At 39.8% G+C, this 25,153-nt stretch overlaps 1 long non-coding RNA gene across 1 annotated transcript; it reads right to left on the bottom strand.

Moving 5' to 3' along the window:
* Nucleotides 1-670: 670 nt before the first annotated feature.
* LOC143267050 (uncharacterized) lies at nucleotides 671-25,153 on the bottom strand. The gene is made up of 6 exons (XR_013041980.1): nucleotides 25,050-25,153; nucleotides 20,058-20,113; nucleotides 19,079-19,256; nucleotides 16,966-17,057; nucleotides 5,222-10,952; nucleotides 671-3,574 (listed from the first exon to the last, which is right to left on the bottom strand). It is a non-coding gene; the product is annotated as an uncharacterized LOC143267050 (long non-coding RNA).

Below are 25,153 nucleotides of genomic sequence, written 5' to 3'. Positions count from 1 at the left end.
TGTTCATCTCTTTGCTGACAAGGCTTTTTCTTATGAGATTTTAAGTATTAGCCTGAATCCTGTTCTCTTTCTGTAGAATAAGACAGAAGAGGAAGGGGCAAAGAACAAGCCCTTCAGGGAGGATATAAGAAATATCCTCTAAAACTCCAAAGCATTTGGAAAATGGTGCTTCCTTTTAAACAGGCTAGTGGGTGGCAGTGATAAAGACAGGAATGGAGAGGTGGGACCCAACCTGACATTGGCATTGAAAAAGGCTAAAGAATGTTCAGGAGGAAGCACATCTATTAAACCACTAGTGGTGTGTGGACCACAAGAAGCCTTTGAGGAGATAACCTCCACCACATCATCAGCAGACACCCATTGTAGGGAAACTAAGATGGTGAGAAGCCCAGATGAGTTACCACAGGTCCATGACTTGGCAAAGACTTGTACATAAGTGGTCCCCATTGCATCTGAGTTAGCAACATAGTGTAAGACTGGAGCTCACTAGTCTGTGATGCAATGGATAGGCTCCACACTCACTTGAACACACGTGCACTTTATCCAGACAAGCCAATGTGCGCGCTCATGCACGCACACACGCACGTGCACACACGCACGCACACATGCATGCATGCGCACACACACACACATGCAAAGTGCAGTATGGTGCTGAGAATATTGAGTCTTAGTGGTTACTGAAGATGGCTATATAGGAACTGACTAATTGGCTGTTTTCCATAGCACCAGTGTTATGAACGTAAACATGGACCTTATGCTGAGATGTCAGACCTAAACAGACTTACACATTGTTCATCTCTTTTCTGGTAAAGCTTTTTCTTCTGGGATTTGAAGAATTAGCCTAAATCTGTTTCTCTTTCTGTAGAAGAAAAGAAAAGAGGAAGAGGCAAGAAACAAGGCATTCTAGAAGGATAGAAGAAATCTCGGACAAAACTCCCCAGACTTGCCCAAATTCATCTCTCTTCTGCATACACTTGTGTATGGTGGAGAGGTGAACCCCAGGCTGACATCAACATCTACAAAGGCTGAAGAACCTTCAGGAGGAAGCACACCTGTGAAACAACCAGTGGTGTGTGGCCCACAGGAAGCCTTTGAGAAGATAACACCCATCACTTCAGCAGACACTCACTGTGGGGAGACTAAAATGAAGAGAAGCCCAGGTGAGTCACCACAGGTCCATGACTTGGAAATGACTTGTGTATAAGTGTTTCCCATTGCCTCTGGGTCAGCCACACAAAACTGAGACTGCAGCTCTCCAGTAAAGTAAGGCGGTGCTGGTGCACAGGTGTCTGAGGTCTAGAGCACTGAGCCACACAGAGAATGTTCCTTCCCCTTGTCCACGTCCTCGGCCGTTTGCTTCCATGGATCCACGTTGCTGTGGTAACAGAACCTCATTGATGAATGTTGTCTCATTCCTTCCTGCCATCTGTATTGTCAAAATAACCTTTAACTTAGTTTACCCAGACAAGTTTCCTCAAAACTTGTTTGAATTCAGATCCTCATCTTTTCTGAGCTCTGTAGAGATTTGAAGAATCACATTAAGAAAATACTGAATCACCTCCCATCGTAAGGAATGTGATGTGCATTGTTACTTTATGAAAATCGGCTCTCAGATAATCTAAGACATAATGGAGAGATGTGAGGGCAACAGAATTCTGGGTGCATGAGATTATGTTTTCAGCATTTGGTAGACTCTCACAGGAAATCCTCAATTAGGGCCTGGGAGATGATGACTCTTTGGGTGAAGCACTGGCAGTGACAGGGTCAGAACCTGAGATGGAATCTCCAGAAAGCATGTGACAATGGGGTGTGTTGGCCACCTCTACATTCAAGGTTCTCTTCAGGTGAGGTGGGACAGGGAGACAGGAGAAGACCTGGTTTCTCACAGCACAGCTAGCTGGGCAGACACAGAAGCACAGAAGAGATTCTGTTGGACCAAAGGGGCCAGGGAAGATCAGCACTCCAGGCAGTCAGGTCACATCTGCAGATGTGCTGAAGCACCTGTGCATCCTTGCTCACACAGCAGTGTGTACATTCTGAAAAATAAATACAGATCATGGACATGTGCAAACACACTCACTGTTCATACATAAAGGATTTTAAAGGGAAAATACACAAATATTTCTGAAAAAAAGTTCTCAAGTATCTCATCTCATTTGGTTTATGTTGTTTGTTTCATTTGTAACATCTACTTTTACAGCCTGAATAGACTTGAGATCCTGCCATCTCAGCAAGTAAATACTGAAATTCCAAGTGTACATCACAAGGCCTGGCTTTTCTGATGTTTCTAAAGCATTGGTTGATTCTTGTCTTGCCTTGCAAGAGTCAAAATCTCTTCTTGAATGAGGAGGAGCTGCAAGCCAAATTGCAGTGCTCTGTCTCAAGTAGGCACAGGTGAGAGAATTGGCCTTTCCCAGCCATGACCCTGTGCAGTCAGCAATTTACACATTTCCAGATATAAGTAAGAGAATCAGCCTTTGCCAGCCTTGAGCCTTCTGAACTCAGCAATCTACACATCCAAATAATATAATGAAGGAGCAGGAGGATGCTGTTCAGTTCCTATTGGGCTTGGAGAAATAATTAGGAAAGGGCTTACTGGTTCAAGATAAGTCAAGAAATATGCCCAGGACAGATTTCTGTACCATCTTCACTCACAGTTCGAGTCTTGGGCTGCAGCTTCTCCAGGTGGTATGTTAATATGGATTGCCCGGCAATTCTGGGGTCTCAAGGATCTTACCAATCCTTACAACATGCCCTATTGGAGACAAGCTGTGGTATTATGATCTTGAGATAAGTCTCTGTACATTTCTATCCTGTATACAACCTATTAAAATTTGATAGGGTTTCTCTTGGTCTCAGAGCTCTTGAATACAGTGGTCTACATGGCTGAACATGATCACAACAGTCTTTCTTCAATATGGAAGCTCTGGAATATTAATAATTTGAGTCAGTCTATGTCTGGAAGGCACAGACCAATGGAGCTACTTTTTAGAGACTTAGTCTCAAACCCAGGGAAACCTAAGTCCAGACTTGAGAGTCTAGAAGCCAGCAGACCTGGACATATGTACCACAGATAAAGAAGATTTGTTTATATCCAGAGAGACATAGCGGAGGAAGTTTACATTTTTCTCTGCCTGTTTGTCCTGTTTATCTCCCATGTGCCTTCATGTTACCTACCTGAGTTGAGAGGGGACTTTGCCCACTGAGTCTGTGAACTCACATGGACATTTTTTTTTACAACCAACTCATAGTCACACCTAGAAATATGTTGTTCCATCCACTCAAGCTGGTAAAGTCCACTCTCACAGCTCCCACTCACCTGTGGCCAGAGTTTGGAGAAGAAAATCCCTGCCTGCTGTGTGGTTCCATCATGGGTCCTGAAAGTGAGGAATGTGCTGCTGGAGGGAATGCTGATGACTTCATGTTTTTCCTCTAGGCTGCCAGGCTGAGTTCTGCTCAGGGACACCAGGCCCTGTAACCTCAGACTTCTCTCTCTTTTCCATTGCAGTTCAGAACTCCTAAGGCCTCTGCCCTGTGGTCCTTCCAAAGGATTTATGGGATCAGTTCCTCCATTCTGCAAGGAAAAACAATACCAAGACAGGACTAGAAACATGTGGAGTCTTATGTGGTACCCTGGTAAAGATATGAAAACTCCTTCTTGATGTCAGATTGTTTCTTCCCCCTTTGCTTTCCATGACTCCAAGAAAACATATCTAGGAGCTGTGTCCATACATATCACTCCACAGAAGGAACCATGGATGGCAAGGCCTGGCCACCTTGAATTTGATGAGTTTGCATTTGGTTGCTTTTCAAAGTCCCTTGAATTGAACAATTTGCTTCAATGCTATAATTAGAAATTTTCACTCTAGTGGTGGCTAATGCCTGTAACCCCAGTCATTGGCAAACTGGGACTGGAGGCTTCCTACAAGTTCAAACCTGGCTCATGTACAGAGTGAGATATTGAAGTAAAAGCAGGCAGGCTGGCAAGCAGAATGTCAGGTATGAGACATGGAGACAGGCATATTGACTAATTCTAAAAGGAGGAGGACTCAATTCCTTCTGTGGCCTGGTCTGACCACGTATTCTGTGCTAAGCCTTGGAATAATAAATTAAATACCTCAAGACCCCAGAGCAGACCTACTGGCTGCTGCAGGGAAGAACCTAGGCCAGGATGTGCTAGGAGGGACATCATATCAGGTTCATCTTATCATCTCTGCCTTCATAGAGTACCCAGCAATGCCGGGGACCAGCCTCAGCAGTTTCGAGGGTCTCAAAGGGCAGGAATGTCTGGCAGGCACAAGAAAAAACTGGAACACAGGAGTTGGTCAAGCTGACAAGTCTTGTGAGATCTGGAGATGTGCGTTTTCTCTTCCTTTTCCTGATCTGACTCAACCCCAGTCTTTTATTGTAATAATACAAGGAAATAGGGGGTGAGAAAAGTCAACAGGTGATTGAGTTCTCCACGATAGTTTCAAAAGTTCTTTTTGTAAATCAGCAAAGTGTACCCCGTGCCCTTTGATTGCACATAGAAGTTCCAAGGAAGAAAGCCAAAGCATACCAGCTTATTCTTTTGCAGATTAATAATTATCAGACCATCTGAGGTAATCACCCCAGAGGCCATCTACTTGCAGTTTCTCAGAAAGCACAGAAGTACAAGCAATGGTTTCAAGTACCAGACTGCCAGTTTCCTGTCAGCTTAAGTCCTTCTTCATCTCTCTATAATTCACCAAGTTGTCTTCTAACTAGTTCTGGACAACTCTTGTCTTTTATCCTATCTATATGTCACTCCATCTACAGTTTTCTCCACCAGCCTTCTGGGTTTCCCCCATGACCTGTAAAAGAGCTTTAACACCTGCCATTGACACAATTTCAGTATCATTTCTAATTTCATGGAAACCACCGAAGGTGAGAGAAAGAAAACCATAGAGAGCAAGTAGAGGAGGAGGATTATAAGAACCAGTAACAGCTGGATGGGTGAAAACAAGGGTTGTTTTCTCGCTGGCCCACAGAAGGCAGGCTTAGTAGAATATCTGGTGGGGCAGGCCCAGAGGGATTGATGTCCTCATTCTCTGGTATCTCCAGCACAGATTCCACTGGCAACATGTCAGGCTTTTCACATGCTGTCTCCGGCACAGCAAAGCACTGAAGCAGTAAAAGTGGAGAAACACTGAGGTGAGAGAGAAGGATGAGAGTCATTCACTGGGGTGGGGGCTTCACTTACTTGTGCTGTGAGAGAGTGGGATTGACAGTGCCAGGGAATTGTAACAAGTTGTTTTCTCTTGTCAGGTAAGGGAAGAATATCATGTCACTCATATTATAATCCCTGTGCAGAATGGAGAGCCTGATAATTGTTATGCTGAGAACGATGAGGAACTCCTTTTTATTCAAGAAGAGCTGGGGCTTCTCACCTTAGGTTGGATTCATGTAAGCAAACTGATCTCCCTGTGACACACTTCTATTTCTTTCTCTGTACAGAGTCAATCCTTTCCAGATCATCTGTCTCTGAGCACAAGCAGTCACCAGTGTTCTAGCCTTGAGTCAAAGGCACATTTTCTGGTGTATTTCCAGCTCTTCTAATTTTATCTCTTACTCAAAGTAATTCTTCAAAGTTCCAATTCTTGTGAGTGAGTGGAGAATGGATGCTTCCCTAGAATGTATGAGAACATAGTGTAGAGACTATGTACCTAAAATTATTTTAACTAAGTCAAAAGAGTTTATTCTAATAACTGCATATTTGTCTTTAGGAAAAAGCTCTTGCTTTGTGCACACCTAAAGAGCTCCATCATGAAAGGTTTGCAAGTATTTGGACAAGCTTGTGGTGATCTTCAAGGATATACATTTTTTTCCTTACAAGAGTTCTTCTGAATAATTCTCTAATTTCCAAGGCGTGAAACTCACAGAACAAGCATCTTTTCTTGGAATGGCACAGGTATAAGCCACAATCAGTTGGTTATTTCTAGGTTTTGAGAGATGGCAAGTACTTTTGTACTCACAATTGGGAAGTACTGATGTATGAGGCAGTCTCCTGTGTCTTCATGCTTCACTTGCATAAATTCTTATTGATTGCCTAACAATAATATACCATGGCAGATAGAAATTTGGCCCTCAGTGCCTGGACGCTAAGGGGTGATGACACAGAAAATGAGCACCAATTCCCATGAGGCATAGTGCATTCTATCTTCAGGAGGAAAATACAGGGCACTGTGGGTTTCAGAGGAAGAGGGGTCCCACTTGAGGTGACTTTTGATGACTTGTAAAGAGGTGCCAAAAGAGAGTTCCTGGAGGAGGGGTCTTGCATCAGTCCGTGTCATGTTTTTTTGGGATTTGTGGTTGGTATCAGAAAAGGATGGCAGATTTGTATTGAAATGACCATTCAGAGCCATGCTTCCAATTGTCCAGTGTGGGCAGTAAGAATAGTGGTGATTTGAATAAATGTATAACTCTTCAGGTTATTTTGGGCAGAATGATGAGGTGACCAAACCAGACTCCAGAATGTAAAATGAAGGAGTTGTAAGGCTAGGTGCAATGGGGGAAGTCAGTTAATGTTTGAGAGCTGCTCACTTCCAATGATGATGAGAAGGTGATGACCATGTGCATAGAAATGTGGCATTTCAGAGATCCAGCGGCTGAGGAATAGAGGTTGTCAAGTCTGTGACAGGGCAGGCTTGGAGTTGGGCTCAAGGGGATGGCAGTGACCCTCTCATAAGCATTAGTAGTGTATCTAGAGGAAGACTGATTTTGGAAGTGGGGTTCAGTCCTACCTTGTGTAATTGAAAGCAGTGTGAGATACCACATCTTGGAACCTTTGCTGGCAGTTAGAAGGAGGTTCTGGGAAGCCAGGTGAAGGCAGGAGAGGGATATGGAAGGCTTCTGCATGGAGCTGGACTTGAAAATCTGGTAAATGGGGAGTAATGAGAACTGAGGAAGAGATGTAATGAGGAGAGAAGAAACATAGTGAGGGATGACAGACACAAGGCTATAGGAGAAATGGTTATGGGGTTCACAGAAGCCACACAACAGGGAAAGCAGGGAAATGAATTCAAGATGTGACCCAAGGACAGGTTCTGGCAGGAAGAGGATTCAGATCTCATGCTGGAGCTGGAGCTCATTGGAGGATGTTGGCTAATGAATTTTAGACCTTGGTGGGAAGAGACTGCAAGGTTTAAAGAAGCCATGGAATATGGTGGTATTTTATTTGTACTGAAATGTAATTTTAATTGTATGTTAATAAATAAAGTTGCCCTGGGGTCAGAGCTATTAGAGCCATAACAAGAGCATGGCGGTAGTGGCACATGCCTTTAATCCCAGCACTTGGTAGACAGAGCCAGGTAGATCTCTCTGTGTTTAAGGATACAGCCAGCATTGGAGACGCACGCCTTTAAGACCTGGAGAGCTGTACTTACAGGCAGTGACGAGGCAGTCACGTGTTTGGGTTTACAACCAATGAGAAGGCAGAATAGAAAGACTATAATAAAAACAAACACACAAGAAGTAGGTCTCTTTCGAAGAGGTAGGACCACCGCAGGAGGAAGGGTAAGGTTTTAGCTCTGAGCTCTGACCTCTTGGCTTTCTCTTTTACATTGGTTCTGTGTTTCTTATTTAATAAGACAGTTGGTTACATCTACAATGGAAAGGTGGGTGTACTGGCACGGTCCTGGAAGCCTAGCCTTCAGGAATGTGGACCTGCTGGATGGTGACTTTGGCAACAATCTGTGCTACGAGAGAAGACTGTGGCTTGAACAGAAGTTATCTAATGAAGTTTATGGCTATTGTGAAGTCTGTTAGGACTGTCATATTGAGGCTTACATTCAGACCTTAGATCCTAGGGGAACAGAGAGAGACAAGGCTGCTCTTTGCAGAACTTGATTAACAAAATTCTGACATGTACAGGAACTGGGAAGTGGTTTAAGCATGGTTTTGTTTACTTGAATTTTGTTTTTTTGATTTTAGTTTTTTTCTTCAATTTCCTTTAGTTTTACAAATGCTTGACATTTCAAAATATAACTTTCTTGCTAGTGCACATACATGGACAGATATCTCCTTAAGGAGACATCTATGTGCACTTAGAGAAGGTAACAGGAAATTGCCAAGTGCTTGGTCCTGCTTTCCAAATTCCTTTCTCTGAGATTGATCCCCCTCTTGCTCTAACCATCTCTTCTTTGGTTTCTATAGAATTAATCTCCCAAGTGTGCCCCCCTCCATCGTATCAGTACTTCAGCACTGCATGTGTCTTGAAATGCAATGCATAGATACATGAATTTTATATCTGACTTGCTTCCCTTGACATCTGCAAGCTTCTGCCCCCACTCTGACATACAGCTATCTGTTGTGTGTTTACACCTAGTGAGTCAGTGAAAGAGTGGAGGGAAGGGAAGGAAAGAGGGGTAAGATAATGTGACAGTAGTGTGTACAGTACAACATCTGAAGGGCAGAAGGATTTCCTCTTCACATATGGAGAGATCACATAGGGAGATCTCAGAGGCAGGATTGAAGGCATGGAGCTGAAGGCCCAGAGTGACTGTTGAACTGATGTTTAAAGTAGGAATTCTTGGTGAAGATGGAATCCGAGTCTGCTGTTGGCAGAAGGGAAGCAGAGAAAAGTTAGAAGCTGAAGGACAAAACTTGGAATGGTTGCTATTTCGATATCAAGTATAACTAGGCATGGGTGAATAAAAGGAGCTGTCCTCAGTGAGGGACCAGCTAAGAAGTGATTGAGAGAACTTCAGCTTATTTGGACATTTATGGATCAGAAGGACAAAAGAAATTGTCCCTTTTTCCTTTTCCCCCTAGGAGACTGGAGTGTTTTCCTGGCATGATTTGGGAAATCATGGTGGGAGCCAGTTCATGAAGCTTCTTGGGACTGCCTTCCCTGGTGGATCAGGCATGGAGCTCACTGGGAATTCTTGGCTTCTTTTGTCTTCTCAGACCCATCCAACCCAGACAGCCTTCTTGTTAAGTGTGGATTTACACACACATTTTTGCTACCAGAAGATGCTGCTAGAAGCAATTGCAGTGGTGTATTCCCCTAAATATAAAGAGTAAGTATAAAGGGTTCAGGTATGAAAGGTACAAGAGCAAAATGCTCTATGGCTCAGGATACTTTAAAAGGTAAATAATATCCTCAGACTGTCTTAACTGATTGCTATAAAAGCCTTCCTTTTAGGTGCACATTCTAATGAACACCATCTTCTCTTAAAAGTTGTGCTGACACCATAGCTGGTTCCTAAAACAAATCCTCAAGAGCCAGATATTGAAGAAATTCTACACCAGACATTGTATATGAGTGTCATAACTTTTCATTCCCAATGTCATATTATTTTGAATTTCTCAGCAGAGCTAGTGTTGGAAAAACAATGAAATATCCTGCCTTGTTTTGTAACAATTTTTGTACCCTGGACATTGTTCCACTGGAATTAGTGAACCCTGGTTTTAGCACATCCCCTACTTGGTACTCACAATGATTGATCAGAACAGATCTGTTTTATTCTTGATTCTTCTTCTTTCTCATTTCTACTATTGGGTTCCTTTGTGACATTAGGTTAATGTTCAAGAAAGATATCCAGAGAGAGTGAGACAGAGAGAGAGGAAGGTACATATACAAGGGTAAGAAGAAGGAGATGAAGGAGGAGGAGGAAGAGGATGAGAGGAAGAGAAGAAAGAGAGGACAAGGGAAGGTGATTGGTACTATGAAAAGAAAAGACAAGATCTAAGGGGAGGACAATGATAGCAGTAATGGCTAAGAATGGGAGGAAGAGGTCCATATGTCCTATAAGGGAGGAAGGGATGCATAGAGAAGGGGAGAGACAGGAGGAGAGGATGGGAGAAGAGATAGAGTGAGAGAGCAATAAGATGGAAAGCAGAGGAGAGGAGGAAAGGAAAGGCAAAGAAAGGAGAAAAGATGAGAGAAAGATGAAGAATAGAGAGAGGAAGGAGATTTGGGAGATATCTGATGACTGTGATTCTTCCTTTTCTCATTTCAGAATTGGAATTTTCACTCTGACACCTTTTGGATTAAATAAAGTATTGTTCTGCCCCCAGAGAGTATTCCTTCCCCATAAACAGGATTTAGCTCTACTCTGCATAAATAGCTATATAAAAGAAATTGAGGCCATATTCCCACCTAGGACATAGAATTGATAAGGTTTATCTTCCTTTCTGATCCACATGGAAATTCAGCCTCATCACTCCCCTTCCTAGAAATCCATAATAGCCATGTATGTAGGAAGCAGGGGGCAGTGGAATTAAGTTTCTCATATTTGCAAAATGGCCATATACTGTCTCTGAGGGTGCTGACCATCCTGCACCTTTTACCTGATATCTGGGGATACTAATAGTGTGTACTTTAGAAGCTATTGAGAGGATAAAGGAAGAAAGACTAGAATGGACTCAGGGGCAGAGTGTGTGCTTAAAGTCCATGCTTGAAGACTGGACTCCATCCCCTGTAACATGTGGAAAAAGAAGAAACCAACAAAGTATTGAACCCATTAGTTTATTCAAGGCTTATTACATGTTAATTTGGTCTTCATCAATGTCACTTTTAAGTTTCAGTTGGTGCTCTGAATGCCAAGGAAAAATGTAGGCATATTTTCTCATCCTGTCAGACCACTTTCAAATAACCACACAGAGACTTACTATTAGTTATAAATATTCAGCCAATAACTTAGGCTTGTTACTAACTAGCTCTTTCAACTTATAATAACCCCTATTTTTATCTATGCTCTACCATGTGTTAGTACCTTTTTTCTGCATGGCATATTCATCTTCTTCCTCTGCATCTGGATATACATGTCATGTGACTCTGCCCTTCTTCTTCCCAGAATCCTCTCAGTTTTCCTCTCCTGTCTAACCTCTTCCTGCATAGCTATTTTCCAGTTAGCTCTTTATTAACAATGAGAGCAACACATCTTCACAGTGTAGAAAGGGATTATTACACAGCATTTCCTCCTTTTTGCCTAATTAAAAGGTTTTAATTTTAACATTGTAAAATTACATACAACAAAAACAGTTATCAAGTAAGAATTGCAGTTACAATATCCAGTCCATTTGTATTTGGCAAAGTTAGAGAAAATACTTTATTATTTATCTTATCTTCATGTGTCTAAAGTTTTGTATCTAGTTTACCTTTTACCATAACTAAAGAAAACTATACATTTAACTACTTAGTCTTTATATTCATCAAAGATTCATCACCTAATAACAGGGATATCTGGCTGCCTGTACAAAGTTCCTTGGTAATGTTGGGGCATCTATCTTTGGCCTACAGGTCTAAGATATCTGATAGACATTCCTGAGACGCTGGGAATTTTAAAAGACTGTCCTACTTTGTCTTGACAAAGTTCAGCAGTCGTTTTCTTTTGTGTCCTGCTGGTCCAGTTTGGACAGCATTCAGTCAGGTATTGAGGAAAGGGAAGTTTCCTTGCTAAGTGGTTAACTTTTGCCATAAAGAAAGAAAACTCTATATGGAGGTTCTTCTATGCCCATCGTTTTCTTGGTAAATTGGTGCTGCCAGGAGCAGATATGTCTCATTGTCATTAAAAGTCTCAGGTTATTAAATGCATTAAATGCCATATTCTGTAGGTTTTGAAGTGTTTGAAGACTTTCATCATAGCATGCCAAAAAATCAAGGGAAATTATGTTTCACTTATATATAAGTAATTTAATATTTAGAAGTACTATGCATACAGTAATACTTAAAATTGCTTTACAAAGTTAGGAAGTTGATATTGTTTATACATTCTGAAAATATTAATATTTTATTAATGGAAAATTCACATAACCCTGGGTTTGTGTGGCATTTCCCAAAACTCTTGAAGTCATTAATATTTGTGTCTGAAAGTGACATGTATTGATTATGTCTTTAAATTCTACAAGAAGGAAGTTGAGTGAACTTGCTAAAGATTGGAGAAAATATTTAACGCCTATGTGGTGAGTATCAGAATGCATGATAAAGCAGAATTCTCTGGGGCTAAGCTCTGCTCACTGCATTTCAACAGTTACTGAAGTGAGATACTGACCATCGACAAGCTGCTCACCACAAACAGCAGGTATGTGAATGTTGTGTCCTCAGTGGGCAAGGGAAACTGCGCACAGAGGACTAAGTAGGTATGGCTGATTGAAACTGTCATCTTGTCTCTCCATAGTCTCCCAAATCTCTGCTTCCAAGGTATTTCAGGAATTCAAACCTCAAAAGACTTCCAGAATTCCTCTGAGAAATTAAACTAGACTTGGTTGTTAGTGATGGATCACACACTGGCAGAAACTGTAGACTGAAATACATGTTTACTGTGAGTCACAACTGCCCTTTCCTGACCTTCTTCTCCTTGACAGAATTTAGGGAAGTGCTAATAGCCCTGTCACAGGAACAGAAAGTGGCAATTAAGGTTCTAGGTGTCAGTTCACAAGAAGAAAAGCTCTCTGATGTCTATTTACCTTGTTAAGCAAGGCCACAAGACTACAGAGTCCAGAACATGTGATACCTTCACATGTTTGCTGTTACAATCTTTACCTGGTATCCGATATGATGTATATGGATCTGGAGTGTTCCCTACTGCCTGTATTATAGTGTGTTTATCTCATGAATACATTCCAATATTCTGGGCATTTTTATCTGTGGATTGTCATGAAGATGATTCCTACTTCAGCTTCATTGTCTAATAGATACAAAGTTTTGGTGAATAAAAATAAATACTAGGATATGTTTTATAGCTAGGCCAACTAAGGAGCTGCTCTATATCACAGCTTAGATTTATGATTCAGGAAAACATTTGAGTCCAGAAGCCAGGCACAGGTTTCTTTTGCACCATTAGGTAGAACTAAGCTTCAAAATAGCTTGAGATTAGACCAGAGGACTTGCTAATGGTCTTTAAGATAAACATTCCCAGAAAATCAATCTTTATTCCACAAGGGCAAACTGAGCTGCTTAGCTATGTCATAAATACAAAACGCCACAATTATTGCTAGCTGGCAAATGATTAATTCTTTATATCCATTCCTGACCTCAGTTTGTGCAAATAATTCTGCCTAGTAAGGGTTACAGAAAATAATTTGACTCTATAGCCCCCAAAACAGGGCTATAGGTTTTTCTTTGATAGTCAGTAGCTACACACCAAACAGAAAAGATATTTTGAGATTTAAAGCATTGTTGAAAGTGCCAACTGAGCTTATACTAAAAGATATAAGGTACCCAAACATGAACTAGAGAATCTATGACATCCCTACCATCATTTTTCTGAAACTCAGTACTCAAAAGTCAACTCTAGGATTTAAAGAGAATTTAGAATTTATGATTTCTGATTGTAGAGTTTTAGTGTAAAATGTTTACATGGTCATGAGTTGCTTTAATGTCCCTACTTGAAAGAATGCAGGGGGGAAAGTAGCTATATACTCAGATAGGTTGCAAGTATGCAATTTTCTCATTTTCTTGGGTTCTTCAGCAATTTAGGTTTACGATTCCTTTATAAGTCCTTATAATATTTCCTCTCAAGATAGATAATAAAGTAATTGATTCCTTCTTTATAACTAAAATTTACAGTCTGTCAGTAAAAGGTTTGGCTGAGAAAATATGCTCCTTGCTTACACATGAAAGGCTGCTTAGATATATTGCATGAGAGTTTTTGAGATGACTCTGCTTCAACTCATGCCTTTACCTATGGAATGTAACCTTTTTATGGCTCGTATATTGCCTGATTTTTTTGGGATATATAAACAATGAGAAAGAGAACGAAGGAGAATAAAGGAACCATCAAGAGAATGTGTGAGTGTTATTTTTCCCTCACCCTCAGATAGAAAAGTCACAGCTTCACCAACACTCTGTATTTTTCTTGGAGCCAAGAGTGCTACCTTAGAGGCTGGCTCTCCAAGGCAGAGTTAGAGGACAAAGGATATATACATATTCATATGTATGTATGTATGTATGTATATGAAATGTCAAACTAAACAGAAACAAAAGAGGAAGAGGAGAGAAAGAAACAGAGCCAGACAGAGGCACAGAGAGAAAGACAACAGAGACAATAACCATTCATAAACCACTTGTTACTCATATGGGGAGTGATTTTAAACTACTTCTTTAAACTACTTCATGACATAAATGAAATATGTTGTGAACTTTCATTGCCTCATTGATAGAAAACACAGCAACTTCATCAAATTTATACTTATATTGTGTATATATAGTAGAGGTTCCTCTATCCATCTCTTTCCACATTGCCCCTGTGTGAGTTTAAGGTCTTAATCTATTTAGAGCCACTTTAAGAACACAAAGCAATGAGACTTCACATAGAGGTCTTAAATAGAGATCAATTTCAGATGGTCTATTTCAATGATAAGTCATTTGGCAAGCAAGTTCTTTGCAAAACCAAACAATGCAAAAAGCCCTAGTGGTAAGAGACTAAAAAGATTAATCTAAAACAAAGTTTCTAAAAACAAGACAAAAAATTTTTGTTACCTACTCCATTAAACTCAGCAATCCAATGAATGTCAGAACTACTATAAAATCTCTTCTTCTTTAACTCAGAAGTTACGTGATAAAGAGCTGTCTAAAGCACATGTAAATTATGACTCCAATGCTTGGCAGGCAGGCTGCTGTGGGTCTACTGGAGATAATAAGGACCATAATAATGTACACCCTTTGGAAACAGGTGTAGACTGCCCTAAACAGCAACTGTGACTAAGTCCTGAAGGCACAGTGGGTTTCTGAGCCTCCCATCCAGCAAGGATGCTCACGGCTGTCAGGACTAATCCTGTCACTCTGCACAGGCTCTTGGAAAACTGATGGCCCATTCACTCCACAGTTTTTAAAAATGTATTAGCTTAATATATGTGTCCTCATGTTCCCTGCTAAGTGGCTACAATCTCCACAAATATTCTCTGCAGGAAACAGTTCTCTCATGACAGAAATTTCAGACATAGTTGAGGAAGAAAATTTGTAACAAGATTAATAAGGAGAAGGAAGTGTGTGTGTGTGTGTGTGTGTGTGTGTGTGTGTGTGTGTGTGTGTACATGCTCTGTATGTATGTGTGTGTTCTGCTTAAGAAGGTGAAAAAACTCTGCCTTCTCCATTTGTATCATTGTGACTAGATTCTGTACCATGGATCCATGTTGGGAAATAGGTAAATAAGCCAATAGTTTTATATATATTGAAAACATTAGTGAGGGAAGAGTTAAGGCAGCAGGAAGCTGATTGTATTTTTGCCTTGAAGATGAATAAAGGCTGAGAGCTGATTGGAAGTCCTGCATATACACATTTGATCAATATTCACATCACATATGAGTGAGTGAAATTCCTTATATATAATGATACTTTGGTTATAAAAATGGCACAAGCTAAATGAAAAGCACATTTCTCCATTAGAAGACACTGTGTGCCTCTAGGCTGGAGAGACTGCCAAGAGCTCATCCAGGAAGACACCACTGACAGGCAGATAACTCACTGGAAGGCATGTTCTTCAGCTTTGATCTCCAAGGGCCAGATTCCTTTAAATGAGGGACAATCCCTAGAGTATAGAGCCATGGGAAGTTATTCAACCAGCTCTTCCTATACTATTCACTCTGCTCTCTTTTTTCTCTCTAATTGAAATCAAAACACTGCTCTAAAGTGTCCTTTTGAGATTGCTGTATTCTTGCAGCTGGCCACAGTTGTGTTGTGAATATAAAATCATGACTACAGGCTCTTGTGTTTGAATATCTACTCTCCAACTGGTGGCACTGTTTGTGGAAACTTTTGAAATTTTGGAACATGAGATCTTCACCTGGACCTCATGGTTATGGGGCAGAACACTCTGATTCTGTACCTGCTTCCTGACCCACCAACATGTAAGAAGCTGTTGCCCTGAGCTCTTACCATTGTGGACTAACATATACCATCATGCCTTCTAATTCTTATTGGACCAACTCCTTCCCACATTGAGGACGTTTGTCCAGGAAATTTAGTCTGTGATTGACAATTAATACAACCACTTGACATAATCTTCCTCATGAGGCATTGTAGGTATTTATATTACTCCTGCATCTTAATAGTGTGAGCATTGTAGCTTTGTTTTCTGAGCCTCTCCAGGATCTCATTCTGCAGGTAACCTGACCAAGCACCCAATGAAAAAATACTTAGCAGTAATGTAAAACACAGTGTTTAAAAATGAGACTGAATTGTGAGTAACTTGCACCTAGATTCAAGACATTCAAAACTGAACATCATAGCACTGAGGATGTCACTTACAATTTCCATTCCACAGACTAATCTTTTATAAAGCACTATCACTGGGAATATATGAGTCTTGAATGGTACTAATTATGTATCAGCTGTTTAAAGAAAGTAATTATTCAAAACACTTCCATACTCCATGAATGGAATGAAGAGCACCCTAGTTGTATCAGTGATCTACTGACATTCAGATTCACAGAGAATGCAATAGTTTTTAAATCACTGGATCTTTCTTCTTTATAAATAGAAATAAAAATTCTCATTGTTGTCCAAATAGTCTAGGCCTCTGGCTACTTGTCACAAAATCCAAAGCTTGATAAAGTTTCTGAAAAGTAGAGAACTAAAAATGCATCACTCTCCCTTAGATAGTTGCCCAACCAAGGAAACAGTCACTGTGGAGGTGCCAAAGAGAATACTTCTACTTTCATGTTAACCACCCCAAACACCTCAAAATCTGTGAGCTCCTGATGCTACAATATTGTGATCACTGCTACCCTTTCATGGAATTCTAGGCAGAAAAGAAGGGTACTAAAAATATTCTGGCCCTCTGTAGCTACTCACATCCTAGGTACCATTTGAAACATGAAAATCAACATGTCTACTCCTGAGAAAAAATTAAATGACTTCTCTTCTGTAATAACTTGGTAAGTATGCAAATAAGATATAATAACATTATAAACAGACTTCCCTAGAGTTTCTATTGCTGTGAAGAGACACCATGACCATGGGAACTCTTATCAAGGAAAACACTTAATTGGGGACTTACTTACAGTTCAGATGTTTAGTCCATTATCAGTATGGTGGGAAGTATGACAACATGCAGGCAGACATGGTGCTGGAGAAGGAGCTGAGAACTCTACATCTGGATTGGCAGTCAGCAGAGAGACAGAGACAGACAAAGAGAAAAAGAGACAGTGACACTGGGTGTAGCTTGAACATCTGAAACCTTAAAGCACACCCTCATTACTACACTTCCTCCAACATGGCCACACCTCCTAATAGTGCCACTGCCTATGATCTCATGGGGGCCATTTTCATTCAAACCACCATATTCCATATCCTGTCCCACATAGGCATGTAAGCATATCATAATGCAAAACGCATTTAGTACAACTTTGAAAGTCCCACAGTCTATAATAGTATCAGCTCTGTTTAAAAGTCCAAAGTTCAAAGTCTCTCCTGAGACTCATGTAATTTCCTAACTGTAATCCCTTGTAAAAATCAAAATGAAAAAGACAGATCACATACTTCTAACATATAATGACACAGATTATATATATTATCATTCCAAAAGAGAGGACAGGAAGCATAACAAGGAAATGCTGGACAAAAGCAAGTTGGGCAAACTCCAAACTCTGCATCTCCATGTCTGATGTCAAAACTCTCTTATGATCTCCAACTCCTTTCAGTTTTGTCAACTGCAACAGGCATCTCTTTCTCTTGGGCTGGTTCTACTTCATGTTATCAGGTTTCCTAGGGAGCTATCCCACAGCTCTGGCATCCCCAACGTCTTGGGGTCTCCAAGACAATCCAGGCATCAACTCCACAGCTTCATACAATGACCTTTCTAGGCCTCCATCCAGAACACCCTTGACTCATATCCTCAGTTGCTTTCCTTAGGCATGGACAGAGATCCTATAACCCCTTTCCTCCATCCTGGACTCTAAAGCCAGAATCACATGACCAAAACTGCTAAGTTCTGCTGCTTGGTAGGGCTGGAACACAATCCCTTAATTCAAGCACACCAGCTTTCTGTTTTCAATGCTTTCCTTTATTGTCTAAGCCTAGCTGCTCTGGAACTCATTCAGTAGACGAGGCTGGCCTCAAACTCTGAGATCTGCTGCCTCTGAATTCTGAGTGCTGGGATTAAAGGTCTGTACCACCAGGCCTTTCCCTAACCTTGTCTTAAATTTATTTTCACAAGTTGGAAGCTTAGTTAGCTGGGATCTTTCTCCGAAATAACTACTCCATTTACTCCATGTAGCATAAGGTTTTTCTTTAATCTGTTTATACTTCCTGGTGCTCCTTTTTTCCTCATACTGTACATTTTGTATTTTTCCTTGCTTAGCTTGCTCTTTTTCTTTATAGATCTGTATAAGCGTGGCCACTAACAACCAAGCAAGACATTCAATACTAGGCTGTCTTGAAATCTCCTCTGACAAAGCTTTTAATCCATAGCTCTTTAATTTAGCCTCAGGCAGATATTTTTAACAAGAGCAGAAAGTAGTCACATTCTTCACCAAAATATCACAATAATTTTGTCTAGGCGACAAATTAGTATTCTCCTCCCCTGAGACCTCTTGAACCAAACCCCACAGTTGAACTCACCCCAGCACTACTGTCTTCCATGACCCTACTAGTGTGACCCATTTAGTCCCACTTAAAGCATTCATCTGCTTTCCTAATTCAAAGTCCCAAAGTTCACATTCCTCCAAATAATACCATGGTCAGGCCTATTCAACAATATCCCAGTCTCTGGTAGCAACTCTGTCTTAGGGTTTCTATTGCTGTGAAAAGAGACACCGTAAACATACAAACTCTTATAAAGGAAAACATTTAATTGGAGCTGTATTACAGTTCAGAGGTTTAATTCATTATCAGCATTACAGGACATGGCAGCATGCAGGGAGACATGGTCCTGAAGAGGTAGCTGAGAGCTCTATATCTGGATCAGCAGGAAGCAGGAATAGAGACACTGGGTCTAGCTAGAGCATGTGAAACCTCAAAGTGTACCTCCAGTGACACATTTCCTTCAACAAGGCCACACCTACTCCAATAAGGATACACCTTTTAGTAGTGACACTTCCTATAAGCTTAAGGGGCCTATTTTCATTCAACCCATCACAGAGACCATTTCTAAGCAAAGTAATAAAAAATCTTTACCATGTTCATAACTTGTTTTCAAGCTGGCCTCCATGGATAGATAAAATTAAACCTAGAGTAGCATTTCAGTATCAACAAGACCACAAGGTTAAAATGCATCAGTTTTATACTGGCTGCAAACAGGAATGGGTAAACTAATGGCAGCAAACACAATGAGCTGTGCCTTCCTGATCCAAACCTGCAGGACAGAAAAGTAGTCAAAATGCAGTCAAGGCTGTCATTTTTCCTCTCTGAACATAAAACTAAATGGTAAATGGAAGACAATAAATACCATATATATATATATATATATATATATATATATATATATATATATATATATATATATATATATATATATATATCCTGTGCTCCCCAGCCCCCAGAGCAACTCCTGCTGACTGCAAGTTTAAAGCAAATAGCACTGAGGTTAATATTCTTCCTTGGTCTTCCTGCAAGAACAAAGTTCAGATTTTACACTCTAGCCCCATGTCACCATAGAAAGATGGCAATTTTGGCTTTCTTAATAAAAAGCTAGCAGGAGGAAAGGCCCTTGGCTCCTGACCCACCTCTCTGTATTCCAGAATCCCTCATCGTGTACTCCACAGACCATCATTTTTACTTCAATCAATGAAAGTCATTTCTGAAATGGAAATCCCCCCTCTTCTTCCATGTCCTTCCTCCCAGCAGCTGTTACCAGATCCATTCCTGTCAGTACCTAGGATCTGACCACCCTAATGAGCCGGGCTCAGCCACCCTTCTTCCATAAGACAAGAAGAGGCCAAGTTAGCAGTGAAACACTGAAAAAGGAAATTAATCCACTGGAGCCTCATTGGGAAGTGGGACAAAGAGGTCCAGAAATAGTCCCTCAGTTTCCATTAGCGGGTTGAGGGAAATCCCAATTTCTTGATTCTACTATTTCAATAGTCTGACAGCCAAATTTGAAAAGAGATTATTACTAGGATAGGTACCTTCACAGACTAAACCCCAATACAATCACCTTTGAATTCCTTATGAGTCACTTTTATCTTTGAGAGAATGACATCAGGATTGCACCTGCCAGGAAGATGATTATTTTGAAACTGATTATAGATTCATGGCTTTAGAATCTTACACTGATGTTCTTTGGGAACATTTAATGCATACAACTTATTGAACAATTCAGAATTTAATGTTTGAAATTAACAATAAGGTACATAACTCTTCTTTGTATACAAATTAGGAAAAGTAGTTACTTATCAATTCTCATTTTAAAGTTAATTATTAATATATGCTGTGTTAACTTTCTGCAAATATAAATTTATTCAATTTTAAACTTTATGTACATGTATAATCTAGTTAAGTTACATACTATATTCACACATGCCATCTTTGAAAGCAGCTAGCAGTAAATTCTTAAAGTGTTTTATCAACAGTTGCCTCCCAGACTCAAATTAACCACACACAGCATCACTATAATGCAAGAAAATACAAACTTTGATTTGTATTCTTCCTTGATTTGATATAAATTACGTACACAATAAGGCATTTGCATCAAGATAGGTCAGAAATAAAAATCTCTCCTACCATACTTTGCATACACATTGGCACCAAGTAATATTTAAATTATAGTGCATGAAATAAGTAAATTTCGTGTTAAGTAGTATCTATTTCTCTTTTTTCTGAAGACAGTGCTAAGCAGTAAATAGCACCACAAACTTCACTCAAGGAACTGTTGTAAAGATTGGAATTCTCCTCTGAGGATTTGCAGTAGTGAGGTATAAATGTATCTCACAATGAAATTCAGCATAAAAGATTATTCATTTTTAATCAAATACAAAGCATGTCTCTATATACCCCAATTAGCATCCACATGTCTTGTGTGAGAATAGAAATCATCTTTTAGAATAAATGCTGGAATTTGAAAACTAGGACCAAAATACATGAAAAAAATGATATAGTAAAACTTATAACTGAAAGAAACAATTTTGAACTGTTTGGAAAACAATACAAAATTAATATTGTCAATTTTTGGTGAGATTGGCCTCTCAACCTGCCACCATCCATAGAATCTCAGTTGTATAGTCTAATCAAACCCTCTGTGTTGGCATCACACAAAAAATATCAATTTCCATTTTTTATATATCTTGTATAATATCAATATAACTTTTTTAAAGTTTTCTTTTTACTGAGGAAAGTATAACTATGTTTAATAAGAGCAATTTCCTTTACAATATTATTCTGCCATTTCTTTCAATGACACTAGAAGCATATTTCTGACACTGAAAATGATTATTTTTGGTTCAGTTTGATTTAGAGGAGCTTCTCTTTCTTTTTCACTTGTTCTCTTCAATTCTCAACAAAATGCTTGCACACTCAGATTATATACACAAGTGATTACCACTTAATAATGAATATTACCTAGGAAATTAAATGTAAGATGATTACTGTGGAAACATTATAGAGACTTTCTGTTTAGTTCTGTATGGTACAACATGCCAAACACCAAATATATATTTACATGACTATATGATATATATCCTGTCACAAATTGCTTCTAGATATAAAGGAAATGAAATAATATAAAATTAAACCAAATACAAGTGAAAATTTCAGTCTATAGACAGGATCCATAAGGCTGGTGCTCATATGACCCTCACATAAACCTATAATTATTACAGTAAACATCATAACTAAAGAAAGACTAAAAGCTAATAATGTAATAATTCATACAGAGCACATGAGTAACTGTTTGTACTAGAAAACCCAGGATTTTAAATATTCAGAGTTATCCTCTCAATAGAGGAGCTATATATCTGTTTTCCATGCAGAAGGCTGAGAGTGGATATTGTTAATTGCCAGGTGATCTGTGCTATCTGAGTGGCCATGCCACACTCAAATCCCCCAGGCTATTATGTTTACCCCAGATTCTTCCCTCTCTAGACCTTTTTCTTGAGCTTTTTTTCCTCAGTCAATAGAACCTATACTTAGGGGAACAGTCACATGTGCTTTGTAGTTTAGTGACCTACACAATCATAAGACTACACCAGATCATCCTCTGGGCCCTTAAGCTATAGAAGCCATTCTTTTTTTTTTTTTTTTTTTTTTTTTTTTGGTTTTTCGAGACAGGGTTTCTCTGTGTAGCTTTGCACATCTCCTGGAGCTCACTTGGTAGCCCAGGCTGGCCTCGAACTCACAAAGATCCACCTGGCTCTGCCTCCCGAGTGCTGGGATTAAAGGCTAGAAGCCATTTGTATGGAAGAGGTCACAAGTACTTTGCAAAAAGAGTTTTGATGTCATCATGTCTTAAGCTTTATTGTGCACGTGGGATTGAGAAAATTGTTACCAAGAAACTTTTTTTCCAAAATTGTACTGTACTTTAATGCCTAAAATTTAAACTGCCCAGTGTCAGACTCCTGAAATTTAAGCCAACACTGGCAACTGAGTTATGTTGAACAGGATTTCTTTCTTGCCTCATATGGATCATTATTCTGCTGGCTTTGGTGTTTCCAGTGACCCACACAAGTAACATTGTTGCTTATTATTATTGTCAAGGACTGTGTAGTATACCTAACTTATAAGATCTGGACCACAGCAGATTTGCATGCATAGCAAACACAACCACAAACATAACACATGGTTCTCTATCTGTACCACAAAGACTTCAGTCAAATTTAGGAAGTTTTCAGCTCCATTACCCTCTAATGGGATTACCATGGTATATGTTGTGGTTGAGTGAAATCTCCCTTCTCTCTCTTTTCCTCCCTCTTTCTTCCTTCTCCCTTTCCTTCCCCCTCTTTTGATGTGTAGCAAGGGTTCCTGCAGAGCTCTCTGCAGCTGGTTTGATTATGGGGTGTTAGCTTATGGCTTGGATCTGTCTTTTGTGATGTGTTCTACAGACTTGAAATGGTAGCTCTACAGGAATAACTTTGTGTCACCTTATATTTCTTACTTGAAGGTATAAATGAGATTCAAAAGATGCTATGGAGTTACTCATAAGTGAAAATGTGCCTTAAGTCACAAGTATATTATCAGTGAATTTGTACTGGTGTTAATATGTAATAAATACTGAAGAATAAGAACTCAACTGAGCATAAACTTATTTTATATACATGAGCGGAATATTTACACATTGAACTTGTTAGTATTGTAACCTTGAACCCAAGCACACTCTTGATTCTCCTGTGACATTATGCTTCTTTATAAAAAGAGATATGTGCACCACATACATTGTTATAAGGATTGTGATATTTATCAAACAGAAACAGAGCAAAGAGGAAATTGTATCCACATTTCTTAATTGATAGCTTTTAAAATAATTACTTTATTTTCAGTGAAGAAATAGAGGATGGTCAGTCTAAATATCTTAGGCATTTGGTGCATTGTTTGATTGTAAATCTTATTCACCATGGCTAATGCAATGAATAACACACAGGGTTACTTATTAAAAAGAATTCTTGTAGACGATTTACTGAGTAACAGTAAATTGGATTCTTTTGTTCTATGCCAGTTTCAGCTCACTGATGGTCATTCAAAGTGACTGTTAGAGATTGCTTTCTCTTCTGTCGTTTATGTCCATATGGTAAATGTGACTTATTTTCATGTTCTATTAGGGTGTTTGGCCATCCCATCACCAGAGGATAATAGATGTGGAACAAGGATGACTGGACTGCTACTCACATCACCAGGAAGGCTATCTAGAAAACAGGACACCAAGAAAGACACAGAGATTGCCCAATGACGAAGAAATGGCTGAGATCTACATGAACAACCTGGACATGAGTGGGAGTAATGAAGGGCAAGGGTCGAGGGAAAGAGAGCCTGTGGGAGCGGGACATCCCAGCTGGATCCAGAACAGAGAGGGAGAACAAGGAATAGGAGACCATGGTAAATGAAGACCACATGAGAAAAGGAAGAAACAAAGTGCTAGAGAGGCCCACAGAAATCCACAAAGATACCCACACAATAGACTGCTGGCAATGATCGGGAGACAGCCGGAACTGGCAATACTGTTTCTTAATGACAAGTGTCAACTATGGTTACAGATATCCTAGCCATTGCATGCACCATCTTATCTACAGGGTCAGGTGGCTGTTTGTGCAGCATAGAGAGCCTACATTTCCCAAACTGTCATTACTGGCAGCCAGAACTTAACTCACAAATGGATGAGTCAGGAAGTTCAATAGAAAGCAACCTGGGGGTTTCTCCAATGGGTCTGAGCGAGAAGAGGCTGTGCACCTGAAGATTCCTCTGTGTAACTATGTTCTACCTGATTTCTTTTAGCGAGGGTCCCACTCCTCCTGCAGATTGTTGTATTTTTAGTAAGTTTGGAAAATAATGGACTTCTGCCAGCAATAGGGAATTTTGGCTCAAGCTGAAACCTGTAGCTATTTTTTAGAAGTGATCTCTGAGTCTAGTCCTGGGACATTTGATGGTAAGCAGCCACACCACGGCCTTGTTTTGCATTACTAGGAAATCCTGCGTTGTTGTGCGCCATTCTTCTTTCTTTTTGTACTTCAGTCTACATTTATTCTCAAAGAAATAAATCAGATTTTAGAAACTGTTCAAATTTAACCTCTTTGAAATAATCTCAGGGGGATTTGAGTTCCTAACCCCAGTTATAATCATACAGTAAGGCTGTGGCACATTGCTTCACATGTATGTATGGGCACTAGTCACTCCCCCATAGATTCTGCAGTGTTCTCAGAGCCTTGCCTTGAAGACTTATTCCTATATTCAGGGACACAAACATATCACTTAAGGTCCCTTTTGATAACAAGATGTTCTTAGGAATGTAGTTTTCTTTTTCTTTTTATCTGTCTTCTTGATCAGTTGAAATAATCACTTTTCACATTTTAAAATATAATGGAAGCAATTAAAGTTCACCTAAGGCACATGATACTTAATATGATTGTTTTCATTTCTATCTTGTAACAGATTAAAACAGCAATTTAATGCTTGGATCAAGTTTTCTTCCAAAGCTAGTATGAAATGGAGGAAGGCATAGACGTACCTTATACTCTCTGAGGTCTCAGAGCAAACAGAACAGACATCTGCTTCACATCACCCAGTGTGTTTGCTTCTTCCAATGAAGTACTGTGTGTCTATGACCAAGCC

This window comes from Peromyscus maniculatus, chromosome 1 (genome assembly GCF_049852395.1).
Source record: "Peromyscus maniculatus bairdii isolate BWxNUB_F1_BW_parent chromosome 1, HU_Pman_BW_mat_3.1, whole genome shotgun sequence".
Classification (NCBI taxonomy): Eukaryota; Metazoa; Chordata; class Mammalia; order Rodentia; family Cricetidae; genus Peromyscus; species Peromyscus maniculatus.
The sequence above is the reverse complement of the archived record's forward strand: the minus strand, read 5'-3'. Positions and strand labels throughout refer to the sequence as shown.